At 30.3% G+C, this 20,755-nt stretch overlaps 1 protein-coding gene across 2 annotated transcripts in view; it reads right to left on the bottom strand.

Annotated features, from left to right (window-relative positions):
- Nucleotides 1-20,755, bottom strand: part of LOC126887220 (uncharacterized) — a 161,741-nt gene that overhangs the window by 140,231 nt on the left and 755 nt on the right. The window lies entirely within an intron of this gene.

Here is a 20,755-nt window from a genome sequence, read left to right as displayed (position 1 = left end):
AGGGTGTTATATCTCGGTGTTAAAAATGAAAAACTATTTAATTAACAAAATACAACAAAACATCAGCTCTATAACAAACAAAATAGAAAATTGAACATAAGCTAAACTTGAAGCTTGGAAAGAACTTGAAGCAAATTTAGAACGAAATAGTAAAGACAATCAAAAGTTATTTGTTAAAGTGCTAAAAATTGAAAATGTGAGAAACATATAGGAACAATGGCAATAAAATAAACGGACGAAGTGATACTTATTGTTGAAATAGAAATCATGTCTAGATGGAAAGATTATTTACAAAATCTGCTCCAGACTGAAAGAAATAGGAATGTAAGATATATAAGACCATATTTCATTATCGGATCTAAACTAAACAACAAGAAGACTAAAGAAATGCAAAAGCACCCAAAAATGATAAAAATAACATCAAAAATAAAAAAATATAATTTTTTTTTAGGAACGCCTTTCTTTAGTTACGAGTGACTAAAATTAAAAATATTATAAAAAATAAACTAAATAGCAAAAAATAAAAAAATTCAATTTCGAAAAAATTTAAAAAATCTAACACATTTGTTAAAGAAAAGCGTGGGTCGCGTTTTCATCGAATAAACGGTTTTCGCCCCACGTTTTTCTTTAACGAATGTGTTAGCTTTTTTCAATTCTTTCGAGTTTGAATTTTTTTTTTTGCTTTTTAGTTGATTTTTTATAATATTTTTAATTTTAGTCACTCGTAACTAAAGAAAGGCGTTTCTTAAAAAAATTTTATATTTTTTATTTTTTACTTTTCAGTCTTACACTTTTCAAACATTAAAATATATCGTCATGTTTATTAAAATATATGTATAAATCATATGATGTACAAACATGAAAAGTAGTCGGAATCGGCAAAATAATTGAAACTTTATTGTTTATTTATGAAGCATAACGCATAACGTAAACAATTAACGTAAAAAGTGAAATTATGTATAGTTCATATAATTAGCTACAATCTGTAAAAGTTTCAAGTTTCTTCATTGTAAAAAACAAGAGAATTTAAGCATTTTCCATTAAAAACGTTTTTTTTTATTTAAACAATCTATAAACATAAAAATTTTATTGACTATTCGCGTATTGTTCCCGCGAATGCATGTCTGCAAATTTTCATTCATTTACATTGAAGAAAAGGCAGTCAACTTAACCTCTAAAGATTTGACACAAACGACTGAACTAAAGAAAAGCGTTTAATAATAAAAAGTCTACGAAACAATGCAATTATCTGTTTTTAAGCGGCTTTAAAAGGGGAAGTAAAATGTATCATAATATAATATTTACTACCAGAGTACAAAACAGAGGTGAAGACATTTACCTGGAAATTATTGATATGAATACAGCTTTTAGCGGAGTACTTAGAGCTATAATTTAGGATTGTTTATCTAATATGAATATTAACCCTGAACTTATAAAAGACATTCACAGACTTTATAAATAGACAGATAACTGTGGCACTGACACAGTTACTGCTCCTAAGTGGAAGGAGTGGGACAAGGAGAGGTCTGACTCCCCTTTTGTTCATAATATTGTTGATAATATATTATGTGCTGTGTATATTATGCAGGTTCTGCTAAAATTTAATATGCAAATATACAGTCTAACACTTACATATGACTGAAGAATAAGTGCTAATACAACATAAAAGAAATGTGATAAAACCGGCTAAAATAAAATGTACGAGAGGAGTAAAATGCGTAGCAGCATGAATAGAAAAAGGAAGAAACGAGATAATTAAGATATACCTGAATATTAAATCAACAAATAGTTTATGAAAAGGAGGCAATTGGCGGTTTAGGGAACTTGCGCAGAATGAATGGAATGGTAAAATATATGTTAAGGGATATGGGACATACTCTGACAAATACTGACAAATAATGGAAAAAGAGAAAGACCTAAAGAGACCTAAAGAGATAATGCAGTTGGGAAGAAGCAAAAGCGCTAAACATGGAATGAAGCAAAAGAGATGGCGAAAAATTGGAGGAACTGAAGGAGGAAACACAATGAAATCGAGATGAAAAAACATAATAAATAAGGATAAAGTCTTACGTGAGATTAATCCATTAAATTTACTATTTTATTTGGAAATGAGCCACCATTTTTTATTTTGATAACGATTTCCGATTTCCGATAAACATAATGAAATTAAGACGAAAAAACGTTATAAGCATAAAGTCTTACAACGTGATCCATTTTTATAGGCCTGGATCCCGCTTACCAAAAAAAGTTTATTATTAGCAAGCTGAAAATTTGTTAATAGCTTAACGGTGTCTAGTCGGACAAGCTTTGATGTATGGGAACACTGAAACAGGGGAAGTTTTAATTGTGGAACAGGTTAAAAATTTGGAACGTTAGACTACGAAAACGTCCCATGTATTTTGTCGGACAGAACTTTCAATTGATTTGTTACCCCTTCATTAAACTCTCATACAAAAATCAGTGTAGGACTTATTAAAATGCCCAGTTGATGATAAATACAGTCTGATTTTTGCATGAGAGTTTAATGAAAGGGTAACAAATCAATTTTAAATTCTGTCCTACAAAATAAATGGGACGTTTTCGTAGTATGACGTTCCAAATTTTTAAACTGTTCCACAATTACAACTTCCCCTGTCCCCTGTTCCAGTGTTCCCATACATTAAAGTGTGTCCGAATAGACACCGTTAAGCTATTAACAAATTTTCAGCTTGCGATTAATCAACTTTTTTTGGTAAAGCGGGATCCAGGCCTATTAGTATTTTCACAAGGAAGAACTTCCTGTTGCCTGCCACCTCTTATAACAAAATGACCTAGTTACCTTTTGACCCACTTACAACGTGTGGGAGTCATATGTTGCCCTAGGGCCGTATCCTTAGGAATTTTATCCATCCTGTGGATCTTTCGATGTTTTCATTTATATAAGACTTTTGTCTGTTTTTTGAAAGGCTTTGACCTTTGTATTTTTGGTTGGCTCACCATGTTCTTGTAACACTGATGATGCTCTTGTTACAGAGCGAAAACGTTTTGTTCATATGTTTGTAGCCCTTTAGGGCTTTTTAAACTAATATACCTTTTACCAAAAAGAAAGTTTTTTATTAAATTTCACTTATTAGTATTTTATTCAGGAATAAGTCACAACTTTGTATTTTGATAAGGATTTCCGAAGTGGTCATCGAATCGTCAGATAAAATTAATTTTAAACTTACATTGTGGCTTATTCTCAAATAAATTAGTAAATTGCATAAGATGCCACAAGAGAAAGCTTCAGAACAATATTAACCCATTAAATTTTTATGACTATCACAAAACAGAAAATATAAAATTCTTAAACCGAGAGCAGTCGCGCTCACTTTTATAACGTAAGTAGTCGCGCGTAGAGAAAAATCTCACAACATAGATTTAAATACGCATTTAAATCAAATTTCTATTTTATAATATTTTTATTTACTTGTTATATTAAAAATATATATTTCTAACAATATTAAAGCTAATTAGTTCTCACCAAAGCCATAAATTCCACAAAAAAAAATTAAAAAATAAAAAAAATAAAAAAAAAATTAAAAAAAATTTCTACGCATTACTACGATCTTCCTTGAGGCACTTATGAGTGGAAAGCAATGCTGAAAAATTTTTCATCAAGTTAACACGGAAAAGGATAAAATGTGAGATTTTTTCTCACGGCGCGACTGCTCGCGGGATTCTACCAGCAATCACAGTGTTTTCATTTTATCTAATTTGAAGAAAAACATAATTAAATTATTCAGTTCTAAACTTAACTAAAATCAGAAATGCACTGGTATCTGTTGATTTTCTTTTACTTTGTTAAAATCTAGTTTTCGATTGTTAATTGCATGCGCTCTTTAAATCATGGAATGTATGGATATACATACTTTCAATTATTGTTTTAGCAACAAGGCAAATTGGAACCAAATTTAAAAATTTAATTTTTAAAATATAGTCAGGAAACTAACTATTCTTGAATATTGGTTATCGTAAGAAAAAATGTAATTATATATATTGATTAGTTTATTTATGTATGTCAGTTTTTTTACACACATATTGATTTATGCAAACCATTTCCAGAAACTCTATTTTAACTAGTTTGTTTTTATGTTTCAATACCGTTGTTTCATTGAAATTGAATGTATGCTTTTTTACTTATTGCATGATCCATAATGCACATGTATTTTTATTATTTCTGAGGTCCTGTTTATGTAATGTTTTTCTGCCTATTAGATTCCTGGATGTGTGTCCAATGTACGACTTATCAAAATTTTCGCTGGTATCTTGTAAACTACATTTGAGCTTTCCATAATTCTAATGGTTGTATTTGTTTTTGTATAAAATGATGCTGATGTTTTCATACTTTTAGTTGCAATTTTAACTTGATAATAGTATTAGCAAATACGTTATTTAGTTTTGGTGTTAATATTGGTATATAAGGTAGTGACGTAAAATAAATTGGGACTGTAAAGTTTGGTGATTTGGTTCTGTTGTTTGATTCATGTCAATCATTTAATTTTATTAGGGTTGTTAAATAAAAACTTGTTTATTAGTTGAATTGGGCAAGAAATCTCCAATAAAATGTCTTTAAGTTACATTAATCAAACAATATTAATTACTAGAAGTAGATAGACAAAAGATAGTACAGAAATTAATGTCTGGGTAGCTAAAAATTTATTGATATATTAATGAGTTCCAAGGCAGTGGTGTCAATTAATTAAAATCATTAGAAAATTAAATTTTTTAATACCTACATTAATATGCACGATTAGATCTGTCACAGATATATGGCAATATTTCCCCTAATTAGCCATAGTAATTATTATCCCATAAATTAGTCATAGTAAATCAAATCAAACGAATGTATGAACTTGGTCCATTAAGGAACAAAACATGCGGAATGCAAAAAATCATATCAACGTCATAGAAATTCAAACATACGAATATGTCTCTAGCTTTTCCTAGCTAACATTCTAATAATAAATGATACAAACATAAAAGTAAGTGTTATAAATAAGCTTTTTGAGGAAGCGACGAAAGATGTAGGATTGAAGATAAATTAGGATAAAACCATATATTTATGCATTATGTATACGACAAGGATGAGATGAAACATTAGAAATTTCTTCCAAACATGTATCCACAGGTTTGCAAATGTAGCAGTGTTTACGTACTTAGGATCCCTAGTAACCAAAAGAAATGATGTAAGTGCAGAAATAAAGAGAAAAGTAAGCAAAGTAAACAAGGAATATTACGCAAACAAACAACCGCTAAATTCTAAAATATATATGGACCGTTCACTATTGTTAGAGTATAGGTCGCTCAAATACTATGAGCTCTTTTAATCCATTTCACGCGGTTTATTAGTCGGCAGTTTCCTTTAGGTCGTCGTTCATAGGCTGTGATATTTTTTTGCCTCTACTATCTTCTTCCACTCACTCCGGTCCTGAATCTTTTTTCTCCAGTTTGCAATTTCCATCTTTGATATATCGTCTAGCAGTTGGTCTTCCCATCTTATTTTTGGTCTTCCTCTTGGTCTATTTTTTACTGGTTTCCAGTTCATTATCTTCCTGAGCAGTTCTTCTACCCCTCTTCTTTGTGTGTGCCCAAACGATCTGAACCTTTGTGCTTTAATGAATTTTACTATATCTTCTCCTTCAGTTATATTTATTATTTCATGGTTCATCAGCTTTCTATATTCCCCTGTTTCTGTCGTTGACAGACTGTCTCCTTGTCTTACCCCTATTCTAAAATACTAGGCCAAAATTCGAAGATTCAATTGTATAAAACACTAATAAGACTCTTTGGGACTTTTGATTATAAAACATGTACCCTGTTGAAGAAAGAGTAAGATGTACTGAAACCGTTTGAAAGGAAATTGCTCAGGAAAATTGTTGGGCCTATCCGTAAGCCTGTCTTGTTTGAGCTCGACGAGTTAATTAAACACCCGCTACAGTAAAATTTGTGAGATCTTATAGAATCCGTTGGCTTGGCCACTTGCTTTAAATGAACAATAAAAGAAACACAAAAAATATATCCAAATGGAGACCAGTCGAATATAGATCACGAAGCTATCGTAGATATCGTCGGCTAGAGAGTGTCGAGAATGATCTAAAGATTATGGGAGTTCAGGGAACTCAGGGAGTTCAGAATTGGAGAAGAGTTGCCAATGACAGAAGGAAATGGAATACAATTGTTGAACAGACCAAAATCAACAAAGAATATATGCCGAGGAGCTGCCTACGCTCAACATTTAATAAAGCACATTCATAAGAAGAAGAAAGATGACTTTCTCCCTTTGCTCTTTGGTTATTTAGAATATTTTTACGCTATAAAATAACTTGTACATTAAAATATAATATAAAAAAATCCCGTCAAGATTTAAGAAACATGTTTAAAGATAATGCATTTTATGATTCCAATACAAACAAAAACTAGTTTAAAATGTACCGATGGTTTTTGTTTTGCACTTATTTTGCACATTTTTTTCACAAAATGTTTCGGAACACATATAAGGAAAAGCTACCTTTTGTTGTTCTGTATATACGCTGGGATTCTATTTCAGACCTACTGACTCAAAGACGACACTTTCACCGGAGAATTTAAGAGGTATACTCAAATTACATTAGAACATTCTTAAGAACGACTTACGTTATCGAGTAGAAAAATTGCAAGAACAAGATTTAAATATGAATTGCTAATTTAAACATTTTGAAGAATACAAAAAATATGCTGCAAATCTAATTACTTCTTGGTTTTTGATGTTCTGTAACGAGAGTTTTTTTGTTTTTCTGTTTAATATACATTTTGACTGTTTATAACAATCCCTTTGTTCTATTTAATTGAGCCCTTTCTAGAAAACAACAAAGCTTGTTCGGAAACCTTCCGAACTTTTAAACATTATAAGAATACATTTTAATTTATAATAGAAGATGCAGAGTGGTTCAGTATTATTATTATAAACAGCGTGGAAGCTTATATTTTCAAGACTCGTTTAACGTTTTAACAAACTTTGAGTTTTCTAAATCAGGACCCCGCACAGAACTTAATAAATAAAGAACGAAATGGGGAGCTTGATTCACAGATAAATATTTTTAAGTCTATAAAGAAATAGAAGATTATATTTTCGGTTTATATTGTATAGATATTATGCTTAGGGTTTTACATATTACGATTACAGTTTTAAAAAATTTCAAGAACTTAGTAAAAATACTGGAAGACAGCTAAAGACTAAAAGCTGACAAGATGAAAATATTATCATTATGATTTTAGTCATGATGATACTTTAGCAGAGAGATACCGTCTACAGTGTGCCAAAATCGAGAATTTTGATCTCCTTCATAAAAAGTTCATATATGTATACAAAAAATTTGGCTACGCAAGAATATCTAGTTATATGAAAAATTATTATTAAAATGGATATTTTATTAAAATAATAATTTTTTAAATACTTTTTCTAACTACTTAACTTTTTCTTTTAACTTAACTTCTTTAATTTGAATTTCGGAAAAAATGAAATAATTTATTGAAATAATAGATCGTAAAAACTATAAAGATAAATATTTTTATATTTTTAAATCTACGGGTTTTAAAAAGTCGTTACAAAGAAAAACTTTCATATTTTGATGGTTGTCAGAAAAATAGCTTTGTCGTGCTGAGAATTTTAAAGAGTGCAAAAATAAACATTTTTAAATTATATAATTATTGTCTACAGTCTACAGTTAAGATCATTATTTTTTAATGTTCTTGTAAAATTGTAACAGGTAAGTAAAACATATCAAAAAGTAACAAATTTTAAATCTGTTTACGTTGGCCACATATTAACGAATAAAATACAAAGTCTGTTTAACAAGGTATACAGTGAGGTCCTTTAGCTCGAAATAAATTAATTTCTTCACAAATGAGCGATTTTGTAAAAAAATTCCCCAACAGGTCGACTTTTATTTTCAAAATTTTTTTAGCATATTGTATATCATGCTAGTGACGTCATCTATTTGGACGTGAATACTAATTCAATGATTTTTTAAACTGAGAATAGGGGTCGTGTGCTAGCTCATTTGAAAGGTTATTATTCTCTATTCAGTAATATAAACATCAACATAATAATTTATACAGGGTGCCAAAATTTTTTTTAAACTAAATTAATTGTCACAAAGAGAAGAATGTATGTAATTTATTTAATCCAAAATACATTTTACTGGTGTCAGAAAATAGTAAAAAATGTTTATTTGATAAATTAATATTGTTTTTCGTTTAAATTCAATGTTAAACTGTTACCCACCGGCATTTTGGGAGTTTGAACATTTAATTTAAGCGAAAATCAATGTTTATTTGTGAAATAAACTTTTTTTTCTCTTTCCTGACAGCAGTAAAGTTTATTTTGAATTAAATAAATTACATACATTCTCCTTTTTGTGATGATTAATTTACTTAAAACATTTTTTTGGGCACCCTGTATAAATTATTATGTTAATGTTAATATGACCGAATAGAGAATTGAACAACCTTTCAAATAAGCTAGCATGCGACCCCTATTATAATTTAAAAAAATCATCGATAACGTCATTACTCCCAGATAGTGACGTCAATTGTATGATATATACAGTGTGTCTGCGTAACTTGGAACCATATTGGAAACTTTTTTAATATCAATTTTACGAAAAAAAGTTATTCCTTATAAACTGCTCGGCACAGCCTAAAACCTAAGACGCAATCATCAGATATCAAATTTTATCAACAGTATACGAGGTATGTCAAAAAATATGAATTTCGCTCAAGAGTAAGTGCCTTTATATTTCAAAGTATCGAAAATTGTCATTGAGAAAAGTTATTTGTAATTAAAAATTATGTTATTATCTGCATTTACATTCTTCTAAGTGAAAAAAAAAATTTTCCTCAAATCACGGACACTCAACATCACCTCAAAATCACTCAAAAAAATTATTCCTTATAAAACGTTCTGCATAGTCCAACAACTAAGATAAAATTATCAGATATTAAATTTTGTCAATTTTATACGAGGTATGTCAAAAAATATGAATTTATCTGAAGAGTAAAGTACATTTATTTTTCACATTATTGAAATTTGTTATTATAAAAAGTTGTTCATAATTAAAAACTATGTTTCAATATGCAATTTCACCCTTCTAGTTGAAATATTGTGAACTATCAAGGTATTTTACTCTTGAGCGAAATTCATATTTTTTGACATATCTCGTATAAAATTTTAAAAAATTGATATCTTATGATTGAATCTTAGTTTTTTGACTATTCAGAAATTTTTATAAGGAATAACTTTTTTTCGCAAAATTAATAATAACGGAGTTATCTTAAATAAAAATGATGTTGAGTATCCGTAATTTGAGGAAAATTTTCAAAAAAAAAAAATTTTCTATTAAAAGAATGTAAATGCATATTATAATATAATTTTTAATTACAAACAACTTTTCTTAATAACAATTTTTGATATTGTGAAATATAAAGGCACATTACTCTTGAGCGAAATTCATGTTTTTGGACATACCTCGTATATTATTGATACTATTTGATATCAGATGATTGCATCTTAAGTTTTAGACTATGCAGAGCACTTTATGAAGAATAACTTTTGTTCGTAAAATTGATATTAAAAAAGTTTCCCATATGGTTCCAAGTTACGCAGACACATTGTATATGCCAAAAAATCGTGTTTAAAAAATAAAAATCGACCTGTTTCAGAATTTATTTTCAAAATTGTCCAATCGTGAAACATAAATTTATTCCAACCTAAAAGTCCGCGTCCTCGCTGTATAAAACGAAAAAGGTGCCAAAACAGTGGAAGCAAAGTATGTATAGCTTATCTCAATGTTTGTGTGTGTTTTGTGTTTTATTGGCACTGGTTTTCGGGTGAGTACCGATCCCACAAGGACAGAAACTATTTTCATTTATTAATTTATAATAAACGAAAATTTTCTGACCCTGGTGAGGTTCGAACTCACGACCACGACCATTCGGACTTTTCGATTCAAAGTATCTCAATGTTTAAAAAGGGAAAAATTGTAAAGGGATAACTTTATAAAGCACAGACTCAAAGTTAGTTACACAAATTTGGCCAGAAGAAGTGTCACAGAGTAGCATATGAAATGAATAACCATAGATGAAATAGAGCCTTTGATAGGGTAAGGCTTGCCGATATTCTGAAACTGTTAAAAAAACTTACAACAAAAAGCAATTAAAATTATTCGGAAATGAAACATCGGGAAGAGCACTGCAATTAGAGAAACACGTCATAAATATCTGGAATAGACCTTTTAGAGCTATCTCTTCTAAACATATAATAAGCTTTCTAAAAAGACTAGATTTGTTGGATGGAATATGGACGTAGGGTATATACAAAAGGGGTCTACCCCAAAATCCCGACAGCCAAAATCCCGACAGCCAAAATCCCGACGGCCAAAATCCCGACACGCCAGAATCCCGACAGGCCAGAATCCCGACAGGCCAGAATCCCGAAACGCCAAAATCCCGACAGGCCAGAATCCCGACAAATTAAAAATCCTGTCAGATTTTCAAAACTATAATACATAGTATTCATCTATTTTTGTTACGTTACAGTATTATTTTAAACATGAAATTTAATTACAGTAGGAAAAATGAAAGAATACCCATGAATGAACATATAAAACACGCTGTATTTTCCTGTCACCGTGTCACACAAAAAATTGGCCAGCGCAAGTACATGTAATAATTATTGTTACATGTACTTGCAATGGACAATTTTCTTTGTGACACGCTGACAGGAAAATACAGAGTATTTTATATGTTCGTTCATGGGTATTCTTTCATTTTTCCGACTGTATATTTAGCTAATTATACTAATATCACCTACATACTTGAAAATAAATTAAAACTGATTAATAAAACGGATTATAAGCTTTCATTTGACACCTCAAATGTCATTCTACCTGGTATAATGATGACGGACGTGGATAATTCAAAGTTTTCACATTTTTCCAAAATTAGTGAAAACAATAATGGAAAAATATTTGCGAATTAATCAGTTTAAATTTATTTGAAAGTGGATGATATTAGTACTAGATAAAATATAAATAAATTTCATGTTTGAAATAATACTGTAACGTAACAAAAATACATGGATACTATATGTATTATAGTTTTGAAAATCTGACAGGATTTTTATTTGTCGGGATTCTGGCCTGTCGGGATTTTGGCGGGTCGGGATTCTGGCCTGTCGGGATTCTGGCCTGTCGGGATTCTGGCGTGTCGGAATTTTGGCCGTCGGGATTTTGTCTGTCGGGATTTTGGGCGGAACCGATAAAAAAGATCTTATAGATCGCAATTTGGAAAGCACTATGAAGCCTCCTTTAAAAATTGCAAATATGGTTAAATAATAAATCTCATTTTTAATGAAACTTTCTTTTTAATTTGTTTAGTGCAAAATAGCCTATTTTCTAAACTTTTTTCCAGTGAACAACCATGGTAGTTAAAAATTACATTGGTGACTTCAATGCTGAGTCACAACAGAAACCCTATAGTAAAGTTAAATTATTAGAGAATATTATTATTTAGAAGTAGAAGAGTACTAGTCCAGAGAAATAAGACTTTTCTCGTGACACATCCCCCTCCAGGCCGAAACCAAATTTTTTGAGTAGTATGGACATTATTATTAATAACCTTTATGTTTCCTGCAGCCGATTTTGATGATATACATAGTTATAAACAATTGAAGATCAAAAAACGGTAAATTTTGGCTTTTTTCGTCTATAACCAAAAAGTTAAGCATTTTAATGAAATTTGAGAGTAATAATCTCATAAATCGTCTAAAAAATTTCAATATGGCGTTCGCTGTATATGTCTATCCTTATTGGTTGCTTAGAAAATTGCAAAATAATTCATAAATTTTGAGTTTTTATAAATATTCATAACTTATGTAAAAATTTACTTAGAACCTTCTTATTACACGAATTGCTGAGACTTCTGGTGCTTAAATTATATTTTAAATTTCAAAGCAATTGGTCAAATAGTTTAAAATTTATTTAATTTGTTTATCCCAAATTCATTTTTTTGCAACACTATAAGTCAGAAAATTATGAGGTTACAGTAAGACTTCTGACAGTTTATGGAAGAACGTTTATACTATTGACTTAATTAAAAAAAAATACAAAAAGTAATTTTAATCAGTGTAAAATTATTTTGCAAAAACACGTCGATTTTTTGCTTACTTATAAACAATTAGAATAACTTTTTAACCGTTACCCGTAGAAAAATTATTTTTTCATATTTGGACAGAATGAATTTTTATACACATTTAGAAAGAAAAACAATTGTCCTTGGACAATTAGGGACGCAGTTAGCCCCCCCATTTTTTAATTCACATGTTTTTGCAAAATACTTTTGCAGTATTTAGAATTATTTTTTGTCATTTTTTTTAATTAAGTTAATAGTATAAATTTTCTTCTTTCATAAACTATCCAAAGTATTAGTGTAACTTCATCATTTTCTGACTTAAAGCGTTGCAAAAAAATTAATTTGGGATAAACAAATTAAATACCTTTTAAATTATTTGACCAATTGCTTTGGAATTTAGGGTATGATTTAAGCACCAGAAGTCTCAGCATTGCGTGTAATAAGAACGTTCTAAGTTATTTTTTACATAAGTTATAAATATTTATAAAAACTAAAAATTTATGATTTATTTTGCAATTTTCTAAGCAACCAATAAGGATAGACATATTCAGCGAACGCCATATTGAAGTTTTTTATACGATTTATCAGTTTCTCGCTCTCAAATTTGTTTAAAATATCCACTAGGAAGAATTTCCTGTAGCTGGCTGTATACCATTAATTACAAGTAAAATTTAATAAAAAATTTTGGTTTTGGTAAAAGGTATATTATTTTAAAAAGCCCTATAGGGCTACAAACATCGAACAGAACGTTTTCGCTCTAAAAAGAGCATCATCAGTGTTGCCTAAAATAAGTATAACCATATTAATTATCAAAATGTTGAACTTAAAGTGATGACCAAGGTAGAATCAAAGTTTGGTTATACTTACAAGAACATGGTGAGCCAACCAAAAAATACGAAGGACTTTAGTCCAAAAATGGACTAAAAGTCACATCAAAATGCTAACATAGCAAATTCCAAAGGATGGATATAATCCCTAAGGATTATATCCATCCTTTGGAATTTGCTATGTTAGCATTTTGATGTGACTTTTAGTCCATTTTTGAAAGGCTTTGACCTTCGTATTTTTTGGTTGGCTCACCATGTTCTTGTAAGTATAACCAAACTTTGATTCTACCTTGGTCATCACTTTAAGTTCAACATTTTGATAATTAATATGGTTATACTTATTTTAGGCAACACTGATGATGCTCTTTTTAGAGCGAAAACGTTCTGTTCGATGTTTGTAGCCCTATAGGGCTTTTTAAAATAATATACCTTTTACCAAGACCAAAATTTTTTATTAAATTTTACTTGTTTAAAATACTTAACTTTTTGGTTATAGACGAAAAAAGCGAAAATTTACCGTTTTTTGATTTTCATTTGTTTATAACTATGTATATCATCAAAATCGGCTGCAGGAAACATATAGGTTATTAATATAGATGTCCATACTACTCAAAAATTTGGTTTCGGCCTGGAGGGGGTTGTGTCACCAACAGGCATTTTTTTCCTTATTTCTCTGAACTATACAGGGAAAAACAAGGAATGTCAATTTTTCGTGAATTTTAGCTTTTCTCGCCATGTGGTAGCAAAAACTGAGGACTATCGACTAGCATAGCGTATCGATTCAGGGCAGTAACCAGAAAGGTCAGTCTATAGTCTATATAAATTTTCTAAGAATTTGTATCCAGGCTAAGAACAAGGATTGTCCACATGCTACTTGCTACCGCACAAAAACAAGTAATGTCAGCAGTTTTTTTGGCACATTAGCACATTGCACATTATTAAACTAACAAGTTAATATAGATTAATATTACTATTAGTCCAGAAAGCCACTGCGCATCCGCTAGGAAAAATATTCTAATTCGGATTTTTTACACAATCTTACTCAAAAAGGACTCCTTTTAACAAATTTGCGTGTTGCCAGGACCAAAAGGTGGTCAAAAAATTTTTAAACGTTTTTTTTTTTGTTTTTTTCCTAAAATTTATTTTTTTGCATGGAAAAAAGTTTTTTTAGGTTTTTTGGATCATTCCAAACAGAAAAGGTCTTTAGTGACTTTTCTTTAAAAATGATAGTTTTTGACAAATAAGCGATTTAAAATTGAAAAATTGCGAAATCGGCCATTTTTAACCCTCAAAAACTATGTGAAAAACTGAAAATTTGAATGTTGCCAAGGTAGGTAGATATTCTTTAAACATCGATTTATGAAATCCCGAAGATTTTTTTGCAATACAATATTCAAAGCTCCTTTGTTTTTTAATTGCTAATCAAGCGTGCGCGACACTATTTTCCACCGACAGTATGGTGCAAATGAAAGGAATAAATTCGTTATTTCGTAAACCGGCGACTTTAAGGAAAAATCCCGAAACAGGTCGATTTTTATTTTTAAGTTATGATATTGTGGCATATATGGTATACTAGTGACGTCATCCATCTGGACGTAATGACGTAATCGACGCTTTTTTTAAATAAGAATAGGGGTCGTGTGCTAGCTTATTTGAAAGGCTCTTCAATTATCTATTCAGTAATATAAACATTTACATAATTATTTATACAGGGTGTCCAAAAAATTTTTATTAAATTAAATTATTTGACAAAAAAAGAAGTAGAAGGACACCCTGTATAAATAATTATGTAAATGTTTACATTACTGAATAGAGAATTAAAGGACCTTTTAAATGAGCTACCACACGACCCCTATTCTGATTTAAAAAAATCATCGATTACGTCATCACGCCCCGACGGATGACGCCACTAGTATACCATATATGCCACAATATCATAACTTAAAAATAAATATCGACCTGTTTCGGGATTTTTCCTTATAGTCGCCGGTTTACGAAATAACGAATTTATTCCTTTAATTTGCACCATACTGTCGGTGGCAAATAGTGTCGCGCACGCTTGATTAGCAATTAAAAAACAAAGGAGTTTTGAATATTGTATTGCAAAAAACTCTTCGGGATTTCATCAATCGATGTTTAAAGAATATCCACCTACCTTGGCAACATTCAAATTTTCAGTTTTTCACATAGTTTTTGAAGGTTAAAATGGCCGATTTCGCAATTTTTCAATTTTTAATTGCTTATTTGTCAAAAACTATCATTTTTAGAGAAAAATCACTAAAAACCTTTTTTGTTTGGAATGATCCAAAAAAACTAAAAAAACTTTTTTCCATGAAAAAAAAATAATTTTAGGAAAAAAACAAAAAAAAAACGTTTAAAAAATTTTTGACCACCTTTTGGTCCTGGCAACATGCAAATTTGTTAAAAGGAGTCCTTTTTGAGTAAGATTGTGCAAAAAATCCGAATTAGAATATTTTTCCTAGCGGATGCGCAGTGGCTTTCTGGACTATATATTCTGCTTATATAATAAAAATTGCTAGAAATCTGCTAAGATTCTCCTAAGTTTTTTTAGATATCACAAGAATTAAACCTTTATTGGTGTTAAAAAGTGATAAAAAGTAAATAAAAAACAAATTATTACAAAAATCTAATTATAGAAAAATATCTTACAAGATATATTATAGAGTAGGAATGGCTTTAAAAATAAATTAGGACGAAAAAACTATTAGATAAATGTGTAAAGAAAACACCAAACCAAACCTAAAGAAGTGGAAAAGGAAGAAGAACCAAACCTAAAGAATTAGAAGAAAGCTTAAGAAATAAAATAGATAATCCATTAGCTAAATTCACATAAACAAATGGATGGAATTATATAAAAGTAAAGGTAGGTTTTTATCTATGAATTATGTATAAAAATAATGATATCAATATAAGTTTTCCCGAATTCGTCGAAGAGAATGTGCATGGTATCACTGAAAACTTTGAAGAATGCGTTTTCAATTAATCTAAAATTATTTCTTTCATAACTGAGGTGTTTGCCTCGTCTTCAAAGAATAAACCAGGTTAAATTAATGCATATACCACATTTTTTAACTATATTGGGACTGAAATTCATAATTGATGATAATTGATGATAAATTTCTAACTACTCGTATGATTCTGTTTTTATTATTTACTCTTTATTCAGAACGTATATTATTTGGAACACTGTATATTTTAAAAACTAGTTTTATGAGAAAAATAATAAAATAATTCCGTGTAAATCATGAGGAAAACCAATAAAAAAACTCTTTTATACTGTCCCAAAATAGTACATGTACATTTATAAGATTTAATCTACTCTATGTGTACACTTATTAAAGTGTTTTAATGTGTTATTTTAAATGTTTGCAAGATAAAGACTTTGTACTCAAAATCAATTATGAAATGGTGAACTCATTAATAATCTTAGATACACTGATAACACTGTTATTTTATGCGACAGTCTCCCAGGGGTTCAAGAGTTAATGGATTGTGTAAACACGACATGAGACAGGAAGAGCAATGGGTCTAAAAATGAATGCTTCTAAAACAAAATTTATGATATTTAGACGCCAACCTCATGACAATGCTTCCCTACAGATAGATCAACAAGACGTTGAGAAAGTTACTCACTTTAAATATCTGGGATGCTACATTTCAAACCAACCCAAGACCCAAGTAAAGAGATCAAATGCAAAATTGAAGCAATTCGCACAACGTTTGTCAAAATGAAATCTTTCTTCTGTAACCAAAGCTTAAACCTAAAATTGCGTCAAAAAATAATCAAATCCAATATTTGGTCAGTGTTGTTAGGCACCGAATCCTGAATTTTGAAGGCTGATACGGTTGAAAACTAGAAAAACTTATTTTTTTACTGAATGAACCAAATCGCGAAACAAGCTTCTTAGTTGATTGATTTAACATTTTATTACTACATACATATTGAGGGCACATCATTTGTAATGTAAAACACTATATCAAAATACAATTTAGCAGAATTTGATGTTAATATTCAGAGTAAACTAAATATTTAATCTCAATACTTTACTATTTATTTTCAATGTAGGGGTAGAAAACTTTGTTAAATCCATTTGAATTGTATTAAATTTATGCACTCTTGCATTGTACCTATAACATCAGAAATGAAAGTCTGAATCAGAACACAAAATAATTATACCTAGTACTATTTTTTAATTGTTTTAATTTCCAATCGTGTAGTAAGATTTTTCATCACGTGTTTATTTCTGTCCAATCAGATTATTACTATACCGAAAATATAATAATTTTAAGGTATTTTGTTTTTGTTTAATTACAACGAGTTTCCTAGTTTTAACAACTCCCACATTTAAGAAATTGAACCATAATAAACTTTTAGTTCTGCCTCTGATGTTAAATTGTCACGGTGATAACACAAATCGGCAATTTTAAGTGCTAGAGTGTACTTCGGTAAGATAATTTCATGAATAAAACTGTATGTATAAATAATTTTAACTAATACTTTATTGATTTCTTCGTCTGAATATTTGCTAAACTGTGCTGTTCACTTTGACAAGTTGAAAAATGTGTGTCACATAATTGGGATAAATGTCACCAAATGTCTATTTACAAAGAATTGAAATTTGTATGTAAGTATTAAAAATAATCTGTCGAATAGTAAGAATAAATAAGAAAATAATGCTCAAATTTGTTTCTCAAATTTGTAACATTACTACCAGAACATCAGTTTGGTTTTCGGGAAAATTACTCTACTACACAACAAGTCCATCGAATAGTAAATGAAATATCAAAAACTCTCGAAGAAAATAAATACTGCAACGCTGTATTCCTAGATATCTCACAAGCGTTTAACAAAATTTGGCACAGAGGTCTGCTTTACAAAGTAAAATTAGCACTATCTACTAACTATTTCCTCCTAATCAAATCCTACTTATCAAATAGATATTTCTCAGTAAAATTCAAAGACCAACAATCCAGCCTCTGTCCTATTAACTCCGGAGTTCCGCAAGGTAGTGTTCTCGGGCCGCTGCTGTTCTCACTCTACACAGCCGATACACCAGAGTCTCATAATACTACGATCGCTTCCTTTGCTGATAACGTAGCAATACTAGCTGTAAATGAAGATCACATACAAGCCTCACAAGACCTGCAACACCATCTGGACATACTCAGTGAATGGTACACAAAATAGCGAACAAAAGTGAACAAAACAAAATCATCTCAAATAACGTTTACCAACCGCCACAACACATGCCCACCTGTAAGAATGGAAAATGAACGAATACCAACAGTAACAGACGCTAAATACCTTGGCCTCCATCTTGACCAACGTCTTACTTGGAAGAAACATATCCAGACCAAAAGAAGACAACTAGACTTGAAATTCTGACAAATGTATTGGCTCCTTGGACGCAGATCAAAACTCAACATCCAAAACAAAATTCTTCTGTACAAAGCAATACTCAAACCTATTTGGTACTACGGACTACACCTCTGGGGCTGTGCAAAGTCAACATCACTGAATATCATCCAAAGATTTCAGTCTAAAGTTCTAAGATCAATAGTGGATGCACCATGGTACGTAACTAATCAAACACTTCACGAAGTCTTAAATATACCTTTCATCAGAGAAGACATTCATCGAGCCACAGAGTCACAAAATCAGCGTACCATTCACCATGACAATGAGTTAGTAAGGGAATTATTCCATAATGGCCCTGTCATAAGGAGACTAGATAGAGCCTGGCCTCAGTACCTACATATTTTAAAACTTAAACATAAATAGAATAAGATGAAACAGCATTGGAAATCTCTTCTTCATGCCCAAAAACATGGAACAAATTTACTTAATACTCTTTTAATGATGTAGATTGTAAATAAACATAATTACACAAAAAAAATTGCTTCTGAAACTTGTTTTCATTTGACAATAGTCACTCTAGCCCTGCAGGCTCTCGTGTCTATTGCCAGGCAACAAGTTTTCGAAAAATGGTCGCATTATTGTCAATTATTTAATCTCACTCTCTTGTGATATTAACGTTGAAAATACATCTGGTCAAGCATAATATGATAAAATGTATATTGGGCAGACAGGTGGTAATAGTGCTAAACTCTGCAGAAAATAAGATTGTTTCATAGGGACTTGAGCTGCAGACTCTGTGTTATAGAACATGAAACAGACAACCGTATTTTGCTTGACAGCGAGGTACTAGAACGTAGGCACTGCCTACTAGGCAGCAATCACTTTTTGAAGACTATCAAATGACTCCACAAAGGGAGCCTTGTATAAGCTGGCACAGTATTTCGGATTTCTAGAATGACCATCCATATTAAATGGAAGATGTACAATAAGCCAATCAGCTGCAGTACGGTATAACACACGGCTAACACAAAAAAACTAATCTTAATATTTCACTTAATTTCAGAACCGAATACCTTCTATCTTTTTAATATAAAGTCTTCTCAGAGAAGTCTAAATGGCAAATAAATTATTTTTAACCTTGGAAGTGTCCAGAAGTTATTATTATAATCTGGACATTATCATCATGTTATCATATATCAATTGGATTATTGTTTAAAAAATAAAATTGTTATTATATTATAGATGGAGATACATTTTAGAGAAGTGTCAATAAAAATTAAAATTACTCCCCATATTCCCATAGAACCTACCGAAACCCACGGAACTGATTAAATGACAAGACAACAATAGATCATTGGCTTGGACGTCAAAGTATCCTGGTCTAAATCAATAGTTATTCAATTATTCTCAACCGATAAAAGCAAGCATTATTATGAAGTTATAAAGAACAAATTCCGAAAATGAAGTAATAAAGAAAAAAAAAAACGAAATGTACTAAAAATTAGAAAAAAATTAAAAATGAATAACCATTTTCAATTTCGTTGCAATACAAAACTACAGTCGCATCATATTCTTGTTCAATCAGAGAGTGCAGCAAGCACCTCTACCGGTTTCGAAACTTATTAGTCTCTCATCAGGAGGCACATATGCTGCTCTCTCTGACCCAACCAGGACAAACCCCGGCGTGCAGTTAGCAGTTACGGATTGCAACGAACGAAATGGCAGGGATGCCCTAGCGGCAACTGCTAGCAAAAGACTAAGTTTTCAACCTAATAGCACATAAAATAACATTAAAAATATTATTCTACATCCCATCAGACTGAAAACAATGGAAACCTTCTCTGGTTACACCTCCGAGGCATCTAAAATTTGCAAGCCATAACGGATGCTGAGACTAAAGAATAAAGAAATTATTTTTTTAATTAAAATAATTTGATCCACGTATGTATTTAAAAAATTTTAATGAAAGACAATAAAATGGATAATTTAAGGAAACAACTGCAGCAATGATTTTTTGTTCAATATAACTTAACAAATCGTCACAATATTAATAGACAGTAATTTTTCTTTTAAACATATTATCTCTGGTTAAAGCCTAGTCAAAAATCAAAACAAGAAAATGTATTTTGTATTGAATTAATTCGATCCACATATCTACAATTTTTTAAGAGAATGGAGTGGTATATTTAACGAAACAGTTGAAAAAAGGCCTTTTCGGATAATGTAATTTAAACAAAGCGTTATTAGAATATCACAGAACAGTCATTTTTCTTTGAAAAATATTCTGTAATTAAAAGTAGTTAATCAAAGAAAATGAAGTGGTATATTGAAACAGCAAGCTGCAGTAATGCGTTTTTGG

Source organism: Diabrotica virgifera, chromosome 6, assembly GCF_917563875.1.
Source record: "Diabrotica virgifera virgifera chromosome 6, PGI_DIABVI_V3a".
Lineage (NCBI taxonomy): Eukaryota > Metazoa > Arthropoda > Insecta > Coleoptera > Chrysomelidae > Diabrotica > Diabrotica virgifera.
This window is presented reverse-complemented; position numbering and strand designations above follow the sequence as displayed.